Source organism: Phyllostomus hastatus, unplaced genomic scaffold, assembly GCF_019186645.2.
Source record: "Phyllostomus hastatus isolate PE091 unplaced genomic scaffold, TTU_PhHast_1.1 phas_contig_40, whole genome shotgun sequence".
NCBI lineage: Eukaryota > Metazoa > Chordata > Mammalia > Chiroptera > Phyllostomidae > Phyllostomus > Phyllostomus hastatus.
The window spans coordinates 21,607,759-21,613,758 of record NW_025333872.1 but is presented as its reverse complement, the minus strand read 5'-3'; positions in this window follow the sequence as shown (position 1 = coordinate 21,613,758).

The following is a 6,000-nucleotide window of genomic DNA, read 5'->3' as shown; positions in this document are numbered from 1 at the left end:
AACAGCAGATGGCGGTCCCACATTTGTGTGCAGATAAACTTGGAGGGACAACTGGAGAGTGAGACAGACTGCACGACCCAGGGTTCTAGCACAGGAAAAGAAAGCCTCAAAACCCATGGGTAAAACTGTATGGGGGTTGCAGCAGCAGGACAAACTCCCAGCCTCACAGGAAGTTCATTGGAGAGACCCACAGGTTCCTAGAACATACACGAAGCCACCCACCCACTCGAGGAATCAGTACCAGAAGGACCCAATTTGCTTGTGGGTAGCAGGAGAAGTGGCTGAAAGCCAGGGAAGAGCCCAGCAAGTGACATTGTTCCCTCTCTGACCCCTCCCCCACATACAGCACCACAACTCGGTGACAGTGGATTGTCCTGCCATGATGCGTACCTAAGACTCTGCCCCTTACAACACAACAGGTATACCAAGACAAAGAAATATGGCCCAAATGAAAGAACAGATCAAAGCTCCAGAAAAAATACAACTAAGTGATGAAGAAATAGTGAAACTATCAGGTACAGAGTTCAAAACACTGGTAATCAGTATGCTCACAGAAATGCTTGAGTATGGTTCAAAATAAAGGAAGAAGTGAAGGCTATGCAAAGTGAAAGAAAATGTACAGGGAACCAATAGTGACGGGAAGGGAACAGGGATTCAAATCAATGGTTTTGACCAGAAGGAATAAATAAACATTCAACCAGAACAGAATGAAGAACCAAGAAAAATGAGGAGAGGCTTAGGAACATCTGGACAACTTTAAATGTTCCAACATCTGAATCATAGGGGTGCCAAAAGAAGAGGAAGAGCAAGAAATTGAAAACTTATTGGAAAATAAAATGAAGGAGAACTTCCCTAATCTGGCAAAAGAAATAGACTTCCAGGAAGTCCAGAGAGTCCCAAAGAAGTTGGACCCGAGGAAGCAAACACCAAGGCACATCATCATTACATTAACCAAGATTAAAGAGAAGGAGAGAATCTTAAAGGCAGCAAAAAAAAAAGCAAAGCATTACCTACAAAGGGGTTCCCATAAGACTAGCGGCTGATTTCTCAAAGGAAACCTTATAGGCGAGAAGAGACTGGAAAGAAGTATTCAAAGTCATGAAAGGCAAGGACCTACATCCAAGAGTACTCTATCCAGCAAAGGTAACATTTAGAATGGAAGGGTAGTTAAAGTACTTCCCAGATAAGGTCAAGTTAAAGGAGTTCATCATCACCAAGCTCTTACTATATGAAATATTAAAGGGACTTATCTAAGAAAAATAAAATAAAAAATATGAACAGTAAAATGACAACAAACTCATAACTATCAACAACTGAACCTAAAAAACACCTGAAAACTAAAACAAAAATGAACTAAGCAAACAACTAGAACAGGAACAGATTCAGAGAAATGGACATCACATAGAGGGTTATCAGCAGGGAGGGGAAGAAGGGAGAATGGGGGAAAAGGTTCAGGGAATAAGAAGCATAAATGGTAGGTACAAAATAGACAGGGGGAGTTTAAGAATAGTATGGGAAATGGAGAAGCCAAGGAACTTATATGTACGACTCAAGGACATGAACTAAGGTGGGAGAGTGATGGTGGTGGGTGGGGTACAGGGTGGAGGGCAATAAAAGGGAGAAAAAATGGGACAACTGTAATAGCATAATCAATAAAATATATTAAAATTAATTTTAAAAAGCCACCCCACAGAATGGGAGAACATATTTGCTGATACATCTGATAAGGAGTTAATATCCAAAATTTACAAAGAATTTACAAAACTCAACACCAAAAAATCAAACAATCCAATTACAAAATGGGCAAAGGACCTGAATAGATATTTTTCCAAAGAGGACATACAGATGGCCATTAAACATATGAATAGGTGCTGAACACCACTAATTATAAGAGAAATGCAAATTTAAACCACAATGAGATTTCATACCTGTCAGAATGGCCATCATTAATAAATCAACAAACATGTGCTGGTGGGGAGAAAGGGAAACCCTTTTGCATTGTCTGTGGGAATGCAGGTTGTTGCAGCCACCGTGGAAAGCTGTCTGGAGATACCTCAAAAATTAAAAAATGGACCTGTCTTTTAACCTATTGATTCCACTTCTGGGATATATCCAAAGGACCACAAAACATCAATTCTAAAGAACATAAGCACCCCTATGTTCATTGCAGTGTTATTTTCCCAGTGTTCATTGCAGTTGCCAAGATTTGGGAGCAGCCCAGGTGTTCATCAATAGACGAGTAGATAAAACAACTATGGGACATTTACACAATGGAATACTACTTGGCCACAAAAAGAAGAAATTATTACCCTTCATGACAGAATGGATGGACCTAGAGAACCTTATGCTAAATGAAAAATGCCAGTCAGAGGAAGATAAATATCCTATGATTTCACTGATATGTGGAATCTAATGGACAAACTGAACTAATAAGAATAATAGAGACAGACTTATAGCAGAGAGCAGGATAACAGCAAAGGTGGGGTGGGGGGAGGGAAGTAAGGGGGTGGAAGGATCTAGCAAAAAAAGAAAAAGGACTCATGGATATGGACAACAGTGTCATGATTGTAGAGAAGGAGGGATGTATAAGGAACTAAATAGTAATGGAAAAAATACCTTAAAAATTGAAAAATATAAAGAATAACTATAATAAATAAAGCTAATAACTTGAATACACTTATTTACCTCTCCTTCCTCCTTAAATATCATTGAAATTACAGTAAAACAATAAAATGGGACTAAAACCATTGCAGTAAATAAAATAGGAAAGCAATTGATTAGTTAATCAGAGTTTTTAATTAATTTCTGGAAGAAGGAAAATGGATGGTACTTTGTTGACAAATAAAATAAATCAGAAACTTTGGCTTAAAATACAAGCATGAGAAAGCTATAGTGAGGTAGCATCTGAACTTTCCGGTGGAATGAACCAATAGAAGCTTTAGTTGTGAAACTGGCATATTCTAAACTGGGTAGTTAGTAACCATTTAGTTTGTTCTTCTGGTGTCCCTCTCCCTGAAAGAACAGCATGACTTCAAGCCTTAATTTATCAGTAGGGCTAAGAGTGGAGGCTATTTTCCAAAGAAATTTACTAAAACTTTCTTAAGGAGGCCTAATGCTTTTGATATGAGAGTCATATACCACAGTAGTCTCTCTCTACCCCAATTCTGATTTTTTGGTGGTTCTCCAAACTGTTCTATTTCTACCTGGAAAACCTATATAAGTTGGTCACCTAGTACTCTCTGTCATATACATATATGTTGCTACTAGTTGTGTGAGGTCTATTGGAGGAACAACACATAGCAGTGGAAACCCATGTCAGCTTCCATACTAATTAACCTGGTCTTTTATTTTGTAAATATAAAGGGACAAATATGTATCCCCAGAACTACAAAGAAAATTAACAATGAGAATGTAAAAGGCCATGATGAACAAACAACCAAAAAATTTGGTGGAAACAGAACCAATTTGGGATGAGAAGAGAACTTATAATACTAGTAAAACTCTGATTACTATCCTCTGAAAAGTTCAAAATCATGTTTTATTTATAAAAGCCTGCAAGATACAATGCTAGAAACTATAAAAAGCAATGAGAAGGCATAAACAGTTTTTGGAAACAAAACAAAAAATTATTGTTAAAAAAGAACAATAGAAGGACTATAAGGAAGCCCTCTGGAATAAAGAGGAAAAAAAGAGAAGGAAAGATGGTTTATAGAGGATCAACCCAGGAACTCCAACATTTGACTAATACGTATTTCAGAAACAGAGAATTGAAGAAATAGAGGACATAAAATTATAAGAGAAAATAAATTTGGCAGGACTAAAAAGAAAGCTTTAAACTGAAAATATCTATAAAAAATCAGGTGAGCTATATAAAAATAAAATAAAATATTATGTATATATTTGTACATATTTTTCTCATTAATTTTTAATTACCAAGAATAAAGATAAAATTCTAAAAGCTTCCTAAAGAAAATCCAGGTTCATGTACAGAGTATTCCAAATTGCATTTGAGTTGTTGCCTTTTTTTTTTCCTCAAATGATTTGGTTTAATTTCAGGCAGTACAGAATTTGGGTAGAACAAAGACCGAAGAACAGAACACACTTTGACAGGATTTTGTGCTGGGTTTATTCTGACCTCATAGGTAAGGTAGAAATGATTAGTGGGAAGAACTAAAGAGGAGATGGACTCCTGTATGACTATTATTTTTATAAAAGCTTATTATTTTTAATTAAAAAATATATTTATTGATTTTAGAGGAAGGGAAAGGAAGAGAGAAACATTTATGTGAAAGAGAAATATCAATTGGTTGGCTTTCATATGCACCCCAACTGGGGATTGAACCCACACCTAGGTATGTGCCCTGACCAGGGATTGAACCCACAGCCTTTTGGTGTATGAGACAATGGTCCAACTAACTGAACCACACTGGCCATGACAATAATTTATTCTTAAATGTACAAAACGCTCCAAGGAAACATTACATTCTAGCTACAGGTGGTAACAGATGGATGGCAGGAAATTCAGATGTTAAAACAGGAATGGAATGAAGAATCATAATTGCCTCATGCACAAGGAACACTTCACTTTTTGCCAGATTTTGTAATTCAACCTGTGGCTAGCAAGCCCTTCTCCAAAGGCTTCATTTTTAACTGCTAGGAATTTCTTCTCTTTTTGCTTCTGCTTGAATTCCTTATCTTCCTTGTTCATCTCCTGGGCTTGCTTCTTGGGCTGATTTGGGGACTTCTTCTTATTTCTTTTATCAGAGAAGCAAAAGAAAAGAATTATAAGTATCAGCAAAAATAAAAGCTTTATAAGAAACAGTAGTTTAAATATAGTAAACTAAGATATGGAATGAAGTCTTCTGGCCAAGCATGTAGGTAGACATGCTTCTCCTCCTCACACAACCATAAGAAGTTCACAACTTACCCCAAGACAAAATACAACCAGAAGTACCAGAAAATCAAAATGTATGGAAGTCCAACAACCAAGGATTTAAATAAGAAATATTCATCCAGATGGGTAGGAGGGGCGGAGATGGGAACCCAGGGCAGAAAGGACTCAGTGTGGCGGCAGCAGTGAGGAAGTGGTGGTGGTGGCCGGTGGAACAGGCAGTTCTACATTCATGTGTGGTGGATAAAAACTAGGAGGGATACCTGGGGAGGGAGCTATCCCAACCTCAGGCCAGACCATACAGCCCAGGGTTCCAGAGCCAGGTAAATAAAGCCTCATAATTTCTAGCTGTAAAAACCAGTGGGGAGTTACTGCCAGACTCTCAGGAGAGTCCTTTAAAAGGACCTGCACAGCCCCAGAATGTACTCAAACCCACCCATTGTGGAATGCAGCACCATGGCAGTAGCTATAAGGGTGCCAGACTCATACAAAAAATGGAGCAAGTGACTGGAAATGGGGCAAGAGCTGATCAAGTGGCATTGTTCTCTCTCCAAAACCTCCTCCACATACAGCACCACAAAGTGTTGAAGCAGGTTGCCCTACTCTGGCAAATACCTAAGGCTCTGGCTCTTATAGTATATTAGGTGTGTCAAAACAGTGTCAAGCAGTTCTACCGAATACACAGAAACAAACACAGGGAGGCTGCAAAATTGAGGAGAAAAAGAAATATGGCCCAAATGAAAGATCAGATAAAATTCCAGAAAAAGAGCTAAGCAAAATGGAGATAGCCAAGTTATCAGATGCAGAGTTCAAAACACTAGTGATTAGGATGCTTAGAAATCTCATTGAGTATGGATAATGCATAAGGGAAGAAATGAAGGCTACACTAAGTGAAATAAAGAAAAATACACAGGGAAACAACAGTGAAGGGAAGGAAGCCAGGGTCCGAATCAATGGTTTGGAATATAAGGAAGAAATAAACAGTCAGCCAGCACAGAATGAAGAAACAAGAATTCAAAAAAACAAGGAGAGAATAAGAAGTCTCTGGGACATTTCCAAATGTACCAACCTCTAAGTCATAGGGATGCCAGAAAGAGGAGAGGAAGCAC